The sequence below is a fragment of the Chionomys nivalis genome, chromosome 19 (genome assembly GCF_950005125.1).
Source record: "Chionomys nivalis chromosome 19, mChiNiv1.1, whole genome shotgun sequence".
NCBI classification, from domain to species: Eukaryota; Metazoa; Chordata; class Mammalia; order Rodentia; family Cricetidae; genus Chionomys; species Chionomys nivalis.
Window position 1 is genome coordinate 43,710,681 of NC_080104.1, and position 11,745 is coordinate 43,722,425.

The following is an 11,745-nucleotide window of genomic DNA, read 5'->3' on the forward strand; positions in this document are numbered from 1 at the left end:
CAGTTCCAGGATAGGCTCCAAAGCTACAGAGAAACCACGTCTCGAAAAACAAACAAACAAAAAACAAAACAAAAATTCAGTCAGATGTGGTGGCATGTGCCTTTAGTCCCAGCACTCAGGAGACAGACGCAAGATCTCTGTGAGTTCCAGGTTAATGTGGTCTCCCTAGCAAGTTCCAGGCCAGCCAGGGCTACATAGTAAGACCCTATAAAAATAAATTAAATTAAATTAAAATTCTACAAATTGGATAAGCTTAAAAGTTAAAATGAGGGCTAGCAAGATGGCTCAGTGAGTAAAGACTTTCGCCACCAAGCCGGTGACCTGAATTCAATGCCTGGGACCCAGTGGTGAAAAAAAAAATAAACTTTTGCATGTACACACACACACACACACAAATAAATGTAACTTTAAAACTAAAAAACTCTCTTTTAAAAAGGGAACTAGAAGGACGGTTCACAGTTGAGAGCCCTGACTGCTCTTACCGAAGACCTGAATTTGGTTACCAGAACCCGTGCCAGGAAGCTCACAACCACCTGTGACTCTAGCTCCAAGACGATGTTTCTGCTTCCTCCAGCACTGCACTCACACGCGTGTGTACACACGCACACACACACACAGACACACATACACACCTCACACACATGCATACATACCACACACACATATACATACACACACCACACACACGCACACACGTGTGTGGACACACATATCATGCACACATCACACACGCAAAATTGGTCAAGTTAAAATGACTACTGAAACAGTACAATACAACTCTTATTACTAGAACCCAGTGATAACTTCGTGTATTTTATTGTCAGAAAAAAAAATCAATGCTAGTTGTCTTCTTTAATAAACATAATCAGTAAGAAAAAGGAAAAAAAAATCCTTAACCTGACTACATCTACTCAGATAATAGTCTTGTAAAAGTGTAGGTTCTTTGATGATAATTTCATGTATTTTTAGAATATGAGTTTTGAAAAACATTAGCTCCATTAGTACAGATTAAAGGTTGGTTTAATACTGCTGTCTGGTCAGAAGATTACATTCCGAAATTCAGTCTTGAATGCCAGGAATTTTTTTCCTTCCTTACTTCTTCTTCTTTTTTTTTTTTTCTTTTTTCCTATGTGTATCCCTGGCTGTCCTGGAACTCACTCTGCAGACCAGGCTGGCCTTAAACTCCTTTAAAAAGCTAAGTATTAGGTATCTAAGTATTTAGCAACTACAAGGTGTTTTGTTTATTGTATCTCAAGTTCTTATTCTAGATTTTGTCTTAGTCTTTCCCTTGCTTATTAGTAACAATTAAGTAAATATTGTACCATAAACCTCTTAGTTTTTTTTTAACCAGAGTTTATTAATATGGAGAAAAAATTTAAAGCTTTTAAAAACCTAACATAGTCATAGATTAACTTACTCGTGACAAACAAATATAAGGTTACATGTCTTCAGCCTTCCCCATAACCCAGGGCAGCCCTGCTACGTATGTTGTTACGTTTTGAGCCGGGTTCTCTGCTTGCTTTCAGCTGTTCCTTTAAAACAGTTTAGCCACACTGGGAGGGGGACATCAAGGAATCTGGGAATCTACGACAGAGCTGTCTTCACTCGGAGGAGAGACATGAATCGCTGTGCTAGGAGATTCGCGTAACATTTTGGTTTCCTATTTTCTATATTGCCATAAACTCTGATGTCTAAAAGAAACTGCTCCCACATAGCTAAGTTTTAAGCACTTTGGCTTAAAGTTGCTATTTTATATTGAGGTTCCCCCTCTGGTATCATATTTAAAGACCAACAATATAAATTCATCTTCCAGGTTTTTGTAAACCCCAGAGACAAGGTCTTAACCATTTCAAATGAAAGGACGTGGTAGAGCATACGTCATTGTCCAACCCTCTTTTATACAATTGAGAAATACAATGAAATTCTTAAGAAGTTTCTTTTTCACCCTAAGAGCATTAACCTGCGAAAACTGCAAAAAAAAAAAAATCAAAAAACTATCAATTCAAAACTCATTGGTTATAAGACCTCCTAACAATTCTTTTTCCAAGCTACACAGACCTGTTTACACGCATGATCCTATAAAGAAAAGTTGCCATTACCTGTATCAGGAGAGGCGCCATCCCTAGATCCAACTAGGATCACCTAAAGCCCGGCTCTCACTGCCCAGCTTGTACCAGGCACAAGAGAAGCATGGAGGAAATGTGATACAGCCCAGCCTGAGTACGAAGGGTATTCACGGGGTTCCTTTGCAGATCCAGGGACAGTTGCTTAGAACACATTGCTCTTTCAGATCGACTTTAATAACCCAGTCTGTAATGATGTTTTTAGCCCGCAGCAGCGGTGGGGTGGATAATAGCAAAGACGACGATGGACAGACACACTCCACCTCTTAGACCAGATGAGAGGACTCCGGAAGAGGTTCCAAAGCACATCCACCACACTGAGCGTTTGTGACAACTCCCTAAGGAATCTCCTTGTCTTATATGCTAACTGAAAACATAAAATACACTTAAAATAAACCAAGAAATTCTGGAAAACAAAATTTAAGGCCTTTGTAAGATATACGACACAGAGAGGCTTTAATTTGTACAAAATTGAGACTATGGGTAATGCATTTGTTAAGTAAATGTAGGGTACAATCAATTACTGCTACTAAATGCTTCCTGTTTGTGCCCCCAGCTTTAGGGTAGTTAGAGGCTACAGTGTGCTTTATAGTTAACACACAGCAATGCTTACTTTACAGTGCTGTCGGTATGAACATTGGAAATATAGTCTATTTCCAAACATATCAAAGCTTATATCGTATAGATGTAAGTATAGAAAGTATTACTTCCTAGAAACAAAATATGTTCCCAGAACTTTTAATTTTTATTTTTAATTATGTGTATATGTGTGTCTGTGAGAGTGTATGTCACATGTGTGTGGGTCAGAAGAGGGCGCTAAATGCCCCAGAGCTAGAGTTACAGGCAGTAGTTATGAACCACGCAACAAGGGTGCTGGAAAACAAAACCATATGGATTCTGGGAACTGAACCCAGGTCCTCTGCCGGAGCAGTCAGCATTGTTAAGTGCCATCTCTCTAGTCCCTGTTCCCAGACCTTTGTGAAGGTATGTCCTGAGACCAGGTGAGCAGCTCAGTGGGAAAGTGCGTGTGTAGAATGCATTAGCCCCTAGGTTCAATCTGCAGAACGTGTGTGTGTGTGTGTGTGTGCGCACATAAACACATGCAAATACACACAAAGGTAAGTGATTAGGTAAGCTTCCTGTTCATGAAGCACAGGACCATGTACAATGGATACATGTAATGAAAAAAATTAAGTATCTATTTGGGGGATGACCCCAATTGTTCACAGTTGATATGAGATGGGAATAAAGTACAAAATCAGCTGATTGGTTCTAGGATGTGTGTGTATTCTCATTTTCACATTTCTGAACTTGGTATGTGGCCCACAACTTGCCAAACTTTCTGGTTTGAAAAAAAGAAAGAATGAAAACAAAGAGGAGGTGCTGGAGAGATGTGTCAGCAGTTAGGAGCACCTGTTGCTCTAACTAGCAACCTAGGTTCAATTCCCAGCACCCATATGGTGGTTCACAACCGTCTGTAACTCCAGTTCTGGGGGATCTGCTGTCCTCTTCTGGCTTCCACAAGCATCAGACATGTACATGCAGGCAAAACACTCATACACGTAAAATAAGATTAAAACCACAACAAAAAGAAGAGTGGTGGAGTTCAACTCAGGACTCCAGGTTAGGGCATCTCTCATCCCTCACGAGAGAAGCTTTTCCTTGTAGTAGATGCCAGTCGACACAGAGACTCTCAGCTGACCCACGCACAGAGAGTAAGAGACAGTGGGATGCCAGGCCTAAAGGAGACATGAATATCACACCCCTTCCCACCAGCCTTCGGAATCTTTGTGAAGGAGGAGACAGAGAAGTTGTCAGAAGCGGGAGATAGATAGCATCAAGGGAGCCATGTTTGTCTTGTTTTTTGTTTCGAACTCAGCAGTGCAGTTGCACGCTGGAACTCACAGCAACTCACAGCAACTGCGACAGCACGCACAGGGTCTGTGTAAGCTTGAGCCGGACAAAATCTCACCCTGGAGGTGGGGAAGTGGGCACGAAATCCCACCACTAGCTGAGGTGTGACTGGAATTTGATAGCTGCGGGGAGAGAAGAGACAGTTTTCTATAAGGAGGTGGGACCCCTGTAGGTAAACTTCTCTCTAGGGCAAACCTAAAAACAGTTGAGCAACACAAACTGAACTCCATAGTGGGAAAAAGATGAAAACTCAAAGTTGGATGGATAGGAAAGTGTGTGTGGGGGGGTAGATCTAGGAGGAGCTAGGCAAGGAGAGGTGAACGAGCATACTATCTTGTATGAAATTCTCAAGGAATAAACATATCTTTAAAATATTCTGTGAGTAACACTAAGTTACAAAATTTCAAAATAATTAATATCAGATATGTAATCTCAAAGATATTAACTCACCATTTTGGTACAAATGAGTTAGCGTTCCTGTGCTGTGCACTAGAAACTTTGCTGAGAGCTTCACTTTATGTGTTCTTTCATTACGGGAGAATCTGGGACCTCAAAAGAGGCAAAAAGTGTGCTCTACGTGTTTGAAATTTATCATTTGTGAGCAATAATAAATATATGCTCATAACCATTGCAAACGATTAAATCTCTCACTTCCAACATTTTTGCTAAAAGACTAAGTTAGGTTAACAGAATATGAAACATGCCTTTTCTTCTAGTATATAACCTAAAGAGATTTCATGTAAACTTGTTTGTTTCTGATTGACATGTACTCTGGAATCCTTCGGTATGATTAGACCAACGAGAGGAAGGAAAAAATTTAGGGGGCGGGGAGTAGAGATGCTTTTGAATATTCACTACTGACAGATTTTAGCCTGCCCTATGATTTACTTTGCAGACAAACCCAAAACAATGCTCAGAGGAAGGGCACTGACAGGCAGGCAGGGGACCTTCCAGGACTTTCTCAGGTTTCTATTCATTACAGCAATTTAAAATAATTTAAGAGCATTGTTCATTTGAAACGACATTTAAATGCTTTAAATGTTATTTCTGAGCACATTCACACAAGTCAATAATTTTCTATTTTTGCACGCAAGAGGTAGGTTTGAGTTCTCCCTGTAGAATGTTAGCGTGGAATGTGCTGGTATGTCAGGCTCTGGGTGATCCCACTCAGAGGCTATTTTTGGGCTAAGGTCGTCTCAGAATCAAAGTTCAGTGCTCTTCTTCAAGATATATGAGTAACACATTAACACCGACAGGCGGAGGGGAGAAACGGGAACCAGGGTTTCTAACTCCAAGAGTTAACTCTCCTTTAATTCCCAGCAATCCCAAGGCTTAACGTTACAGGTGTATACTAGGGCAATTAAGAAGTGTGTCTTTCCCAAAGTAAGCCGACAGTGGCGTGCACGGCTAGGAGCACTGGAACATTGGTCTTCTGGTTTAGAATGTGTCCTCTTATCATTGGTCCCCACTGTCTACCCATGAAAGCCAAAAGAGAATGCTCATCTTGATTTCTATGTTTTGATAGGCAAAGAAGTTGTGAAAACCATTACTCTTAGGGACTTGGTGTCTATTTTACAGAAATAGGAAGAGAAGAGAAAGATAGTTTAAGACACACACGTGCACACGCGCACACACACACACCTTAATAAAATTGGCTGAAATAGCAAAGAATCAGACACATTCTGAGAAATTATCATCGTATTACATGTAGCTTATCATGGAATTAGTAAATGTGTCAAATGGGATGAGTTTGTTGCCAAAAAGGGAAGAGAATAAGGAGAGAGTGTGGAGAATGTTAGCTGTGAAGAATGCAAAAGGAGTCTGTATTTTATATCTTTATCTAACCAGTGGTTCCCACCCGCTCTGACACTGCAACCCTTTAATACAGCGCTAGCGTTGTGGTGACCCCAACCGTAAAACTATTTCGTAGCTACTTCATAATTGTGATTTTGTTACTGTTATAATCTGTTTCAAATTGTAGCGTCAATATCTGATATACAGGATATCTGACAGGCAACCCCTATGAAAGGGTCATTCAACTCCCAAAAGGGTCACAACCCACAGGCTGATAGGTCTAAGCTCACATTTTCTCTGCATCTGGTCCATCTGGCATTTTCTTTATCCTTCCTTCCCTTTCTTTCTTTCTTTCTTTCTTTCTTTCTTTCTTTCTTTCTTTCTTTCTTTCTTTCTTTCTTTCCTTCCTCCCTCCCTCCCTCCCTCCCTCCCTCCCTCCCTCCCTCCCTCCCTTCCTTTGTTTTGTTTTTGTTTTTCGAGATGGGGTTTCTCTTTGTAACTGCCCTGATTGTCCTGGAACTCTCTTTGTAGACAAGGCTGGCATCAAACTCATTGAGATCTGCATGCCTCTGTCCCCCAAATGCTGGGATTAAAGGTGTATGCCACTAACCACTGCCCAACTCAATTTGGTGTTTTCTGGGCATAATAAACTCCCTGTCAAGTAAGGAGAGCATACCTGAATGGAGAAGAACCTAAAAAGAAAATCACTTTGTTCCGCTTTTTCATCCACCCTGCTCATCTCCAAATTGCTCTTCATGCATTCTGATTCAAGGCTGGGTTATTTAAAACCCAGTCAAAACAGTCTCCAGGGCCACGGTAATCACCACGTGTGTTCTGTCATTTGGAGCTCCTTGCCTTCATCTTCTAGCCTAGGCAGTAAACTTCAAGTCAAAATGTGGCCACTGACAGTGTCACTAGTGTCACCAACAGGGGCATGCAAACAGATGATGTCACAGAAATCTTTAAACACAAAAACTGAGGGCAGTGTTCAGTGAACTAGAGGCGAATCTATTTGTCAGCTGCCCGACAATATTGCAGATTTCTGGTCAAGAGTAAGAAGAAAACACATATAGAAATAGCCGCACTGTGTCCCACGTGCGTGGGCAATTGTTACGCGCTGAAAGGTCTTGGTATCATTAGAAACGCGATCCTCCTGGCCCTGTGTCAATAGGTCTCACCTTCTGCACAAATCCTGTCTCCAACCAAAACCTCAACCAGCTTCTCCCTGCCTCCTCTCCCTGTTTCTCTCTCACTGTTTCTTTTACTTAGGACGCAATGAAACAACTAGCCGCTGCCTGTTGCTCTGAACCCCTCACCTCCCTGCCTCCAGCTCCTAAGCACCACACAGGCGTGTATCTCCATGCCCTGCTCTTCGTGTGTAGTTGAATTACACTTGCATGTACGTACCCAGGTAAATTTCTTGAGAATCTGACATATAAAAATGTTTTTAAAAAAGATTTGTGTGTGTTCGTGTCTGTGTACATATGCCTGAAAGGCGGGAAGAGGGCACTGGATTCCCCTGAAGCTGGAGTTCCATGTGACTTTAAACCATTCACTGCGGGTGCTGGGGACAGTCCTCTGGTTTTCTGGAAGAGCAGTAAATCCTCTTAACAGCTGAGCCATTGTAGTAGGGGCTGCGGGCCTCTTCCCACAGCCCGGCTCATGGTTGCCTGGCTAGCTTATGCCCCAAAATAACGACACACAAACTCTATTCTTTTAAACACTGCTTGGCCCATTTCTGTTCATGTATGTAGCACCCCAAGGAGCGCTTACCGGGAAGATTCTAGCCTACGTCCATCCTGGGTCGGAGCTTTATCGCGTCTGCCGGGGAGAGGGGAGCATGGCGTCTGCTCCAGAGAGCAGAGCTGTCGAGTCTGAGCTCACTTCCTCTTCCTCCCAGCATTCTATTCTGTTTACTCCACCCACCTAAGGGGTAGCCTATCAAATGGGCCAAGGCAGTTTGTTTATTGACAAATGACCTTCCTCCATCATTTCCCTTTTTTCTGTTTAAACAAAAAAAAAAGGAAGGCTTTAACTTTAACATAGCAAAATTACATATAACAAAACAGTTATCAAGTAAAAATTACAGTTACAATATTTACATCTATTTTATCTTTATCATAACTAAAGAAAACTATAACTATCTATTCTTCAACTCTACCAAAGACTCCAGAAGGATATAATATTACCTAAGCAAACAAGAAATAAGCAACTTCTAAACTCTAGAAATGACAGAGACATCTCACTGCCTGGACAGTCACCCAAAGTTCCTCTGTACCGTTGGGGCATCCATCTTCGGCCTAAAGGTCCATAGTATCCAGAGACGTTTCCATGAAGCAGGAAATTTAAAGGCAGTTCAGTCACTATCTGCTGTGTCCTGCAAAATGTCTCGCAGACTCTTTCATGAATCAGGAACCCCGAAAGATCATCTCACCTTTAGGCAAGTTCAGCAGTCCTCTCTCTGCGGGTTCTTTGTGTCCAGTTTATAAAATAGTCCAGGCAAGAGCAGTTTCTTGCCCAAATGGCTATCAAACTCCATAAGGTGCCTCTTCGATGCCCGTCTTCTTTCTTCTTGAAGTAGATTGGTGCTGCCAGGAGCAGAGTGTCTCATTGTCATGAAAAACCCTAAGTTATTAAAGCACTTAAAATGCCATATTTTATAATCTTTGAAAGATATGAAGAATGTCTATCTAAAATATAAGCATGCACATCTAGAAAATCTAACTAACATGACTACAAACTGGACTATTATTGATAATTATCCATTAACAACCTATAGACATTACATTTTTAAGTGAACTACACAATCACAATACCTTAATCAATATCAGAAATACATATACATATAATAAAATTGACCTTAAATTAATATCAGTAAACCAAGATTCATAGCAATGCAAATTATTCACATCTATATCATCTCCCCCTTTAAATGTAAAAGAACATTTATAAACAATATTTGGGAATATGGGCGCAGTTATTTCTCTCCAAACTGCTTCCTGCTGAATGGGGGCGCTGTTAATCAAGTCTTTCATGGTATAACCTGTGTGCTAGGTTCCTCTCAGTCGGCAGTTGAGCAAAGTAATTTTTTGAAGGTGTTCACAGCAACCCTTCAGGAGGACGTGGTCTATCATACCATATTGGGATCGAAGAAGCAATCCACAGTGTCCCATCCTCTGTGAAAACAAAAGAAACTCTTTTCCAAAGTATCATATCCTTAGATCCAAATTCTGAAGTCAAGGTATTTTGAAAATATCTATCTTGGATTAGTTCAGCAGCATTTATAAACAAATATCTTTTAGCATCTGTTGCTCCTTCCTCAGCATTCAAACAATTCAAAGAGAGCATAATAGCATACAGTATCAAGATTCTCTGTGTAATTTCCATCTTTGTGCAGCTTTATTTTAACTCTATTTTGTTTACTTTTACTTTATATTTTCTGTATATCTTCGTCCTGGAATAACTCTTTAGACCAGGCTGTCCTTGAACTCACAGAGATCTGTCTGTCTCTGCCTCCCAGGCAGAGGGATTAAAGGCGTATGCTACCACACCTTGAAGTCTCAGAGGTCAATCTCCCTCTGCCTCCCAAGTGTTGGGATTAAAGATGTGTACTACCACACCCAACTACTTCCTTATTTTTGTTTTTTTACTTTTAAGAACTTTATCTTTCAGCCTGCATATATTTTTAAACACACTGTAAATCATTTAAAGTTTTCTTTGTCTTTGAATCTGTCTTTACTGTATCTCTCTCTTTTTCTGACCACACGAGCCTTTAAATTACTGAGCAATATGGGTAGGATTAAAGCCGCGGCTTTGCCAGCTAAATCCAGGCCATTCCTTAGCTTTCCAGCCTCATGGCGGAGGTACCGGCTGTAGCCATGTTTATCACCACACCTCTGTGGCGTTTCAAACAAGCTGCAATACTATATCCACAGACAACATTCAAGTCCTTTCTCTGTAGTTGGCCCTCCTGCCTCAAACAGTCAGAGTTTGCCCTGGCAGGATGGCCCAGAAAGCCGGCATTTTAAAACAGCACAACTTTTTTCCTGCTACGGCTGAAAACCGAAAAGCATGCCTTCAGCTTTTCACCAACACCGTTTTAAGTATTTCGTGGCAGGACCTCTTAAATGAGCTGCAAGGTTTCACAGCTGAAGCTGAGTCAGGAAGCCTCTCTTAGATGAGAGCATTTGCTTGCCTCTAGCAAGCAGAGCAGACCCGAGAAATTGCTGCTACCAAGAAAACACGCTTTACTCTATTTTTTCCCAAGCTTTCTCAGGCTTTCTGTGGATGCAGTTATCCACGTGGGTGCCATCTGTAGTAGGGGCTGCGGGCCTCTTCCCACAGCCCGGCTCATGGTTGCCTGGCTAGCTTATGCCCCAAAATAACGACACACAAACTCTATTCTTTTAAACACTGCTTGGCCCATTTCTGTTCATGTATGTAGCACCCCAAGGAGCGCTTACCGGGAAGATTCTAGCCTACGTCCATCCTGGGTCGGAGCTTTATCGCGTCTGCCGGGGAGAGGGGAGCATGGCGTCTGCTCCAGAGAGCAGAGCTGTCGAGTCTGAGCTCACTTCCTCTTCCTCCCAGCATTCTATTCTGTTTACTCCACCCACCTAAGGGGTAGCCTATCAAATGGGCCAAGGCAGTTTGTTTATTGACAAATGACCTTCCTCCATCAAGCCATGTTTCCAGCTCCCTCCCCACACCTATATTTTTTGAGGCATGGTATCACTATGTAGTCCTAGCTGTCCTGGAACTCACTATGTAAGACTAGGCTGGCCTGGAATCCAGAGATCTGCCTGGCTCTGCCTCCCAAACACTGGGATTAAAGGTATGTGCCACTACACCTGGCTTTCCCACAAAAATTTTTAACCATAATTAAATTGTCAAAGCATAGCACAAAGGAGCCAGGTGACAAATATTTGCCTGTGGCATATCATGAAAATGAAGTATACATTATTAAGTTGTCCTAATTATTAGGAAGTTGTCCTAAATTATTCTCTTAATTCAATACATATTTGCTTACCATTTCCTCTGTGTTACAAGAGATCAAATGGCCTGAAATCTCCTCATTGGTGGCTAAGTTATCATTCATAGTTAGGATATTTAATCCATAAATGCTAGGACGAATGAAGTCAAATGAAGTAGAGAACTAAAGATGATTGGATATTTGCTGTATACAGGCCACAGAGTGGGGAGCCATATGTGCCCTTGCCCCAGTGATTGCCCAGTTTCCGGCATAACTCGAGGAGGAGAACCCTTGCTTTTGGGAAAGGTTTGGCACTGTTAGATGTCCATCATGCCCAAGAATCCATGCAAAAGAAGCCTCCTAGGTGGTCCTTCCCACGTTTGCCATCTCCCGCAGTGGCTATCGGTTTTCCTGAACCTGCCTGCAACTTTGCTTTATATCTACCCCTGACTTCACTCTACCCCACAGAGAGAAGCCTGGCTTTCTGTTGGTTTCCTGTTTGATTTTCTCTTCCACAGCCTGCTTCTCTGGGGTTTCTGCACTTCCCGACCCTAAGAGAGCAACTCTGTCCTTTCCCAGGCCTCAATTTTGGGGAGCCCAGCTCCGGGTTCCAGCCATGCTTTCTATTTGTCCAGAAGTAAAGAATATATTTAAAACTCTCGGCAGCGGTGGTGACATCTTTAATCCCAGCATTCAGGAGGCAGAAACAGGCAGATCTCTGTGAGTTCAAGGCTACCCTTGGTCTACAGAGTGAGTTCCGGGACAGCCAGGGCTACACAGAGAAACCCTATCTCAAAAAACCAAAACCAAACCAAATCAAAAGAATATATTTAAAACATATAATATACACTTACATCAAGATCTCAGTGTTACCAGGCGGTGGTGGCGCACACCTTTAATCCCAGCACTTGGGAGGCAGAGGCAGGCGGATCTCTGTGAGTT